Raw genomic sequence first — 1,400 nt, 5'->3', positions numbered from 1 at the left:
AAATTTTGTGATTTTATCATAAATCTTTGAACAGAATACTGACAGGTAATTTTTCTGACCTCATGGCTGATGAATTTTACATTTATTCTCTTCTTTTACATACTTTTATTAATTTTTGTACTGAATACAGAATTCTATATCATAGATTATCTCACACTCAAAATGTCTTTCTCTCCAAAAAGCAATTTGATCACCCTTTCATGGATCTGCTTGGTCTTCACTCCATAGACAATTGGATTCAAGGTGGGAGGCAGCAATAGGTAGAGACTGGCTATTAAAATGTGTACATGGTGAGGTATGTTGCATCCCCTAAAGCGGTGAGTAAAGACATTGAAGAAGGCTGGGACATAGGTGATGACAATAGCATATATGTGTGATGCACAGGTGCTGAAGGCTCTGTGACGAGTACCTGCAGAGGACAGATTTTTTACAACATGGAAAATCATGGTGTAAAAGAGGGAAATACAGATGATATCAGACCCTCTATTCAGTACGGCAGTTATGAGACCATAGGTGGCATTAATCTTGATATTGCCACAGGATAATTTGGCCAGAGACATATGGTCACAACGGTGTGTTGACCAAGGTTTGTCCTTGCAATAGGGAAGATGCTTGATCAGGAAAGTGAACAGTATCACCATCAACACACTTCAAGTCAAGGTGACAAGGCCAGCCTTGGTAATTGTGGTGTTGGTGAGGATGGTAGAATAGCATAGAGGGTAGCAAATGGCCGCATAGTGATCCAGAGCCATAAGCATGAGCACACCAGACTCCATACCTGTCAGCATGTGGATGAAAAACATCTGCACAAGGCATTAAAGTCAATCTCTTTGAGGCTGAGCTGAAAGATACACAACATATTGGGAACAAATGAAGTGTTCTCACTAATATCTATAAGGGGCAGTAAGGCTAGGAAGTAGTACATGGGCAGATGCAGGGCTTCCTCATGGCTGATGATGTATATGAGCCCACAGTTCCCCACGACAGAAGTGATGTACATGAAGCAGAATGGCAAGGAGATCCAAATGTGTGCAGCTTCTAGCCCAGGAATCCCATTGAGGATGAAATATTTAGGTGTCAGGCCGGAGCTGTTGACTCTATGCATGATGGTCAATGGCAAAGCATGTTACTTTTGGTTCTAATGAATATGTCCTGCACAAGAGACAGTAGTAGATTGTCTTCAGTCAGAGACAAAAGACAAATGAATATTTTTCACAATAAATAATACATTTTGGTGAAAATTAGCTTTTTACACCCAGATGTGTTGTTTTATCTTGCTGAGGGGACTTGAGTCTGTTACTGAATCAAAAGAAAACATAGCGCAAGCATAGCAAAGACCTGGTCTTTCTTACTTTCATACCGTAAGCTCTTTCTGTATGTTCCCAGTCATATTGCCAGAC

General features: G+C 40.6%; 1 pseudogene; it reads right to left on the bottom strand.

Annotated features, from left to right (window-relative positions):
- Nucleotides 1–146: 146 nt before the first annotated feature.
- LOC104989970 lies at nucleotides 147–1,105 on the bottom strand (annotated as a pseudogene).
- Between the last annotated feature and the right edge of the window lie 295 nt (nucleotides 1,106–1,400).

The sequence above is a fragment of the Bison bison genome, unplaced genomic scaffold (assembly GCF_000754665.1).
Source record: "Bison bison bison isolate TAMUID 2011002044 unplaced genomic scaffold, Bison_UMD1.0 scf7180017847100, whole genome shotgun sequence".
NCBI lineage: Eukaryota > Metazoa > Chordata > Mammalia > Artiodactyla > Bovidae > Bison > Bison bison.
Note: the sequence above shows the minus strand (reverse complement) of the source record. Positions and strands in the feature narration are given on the sequence as shown.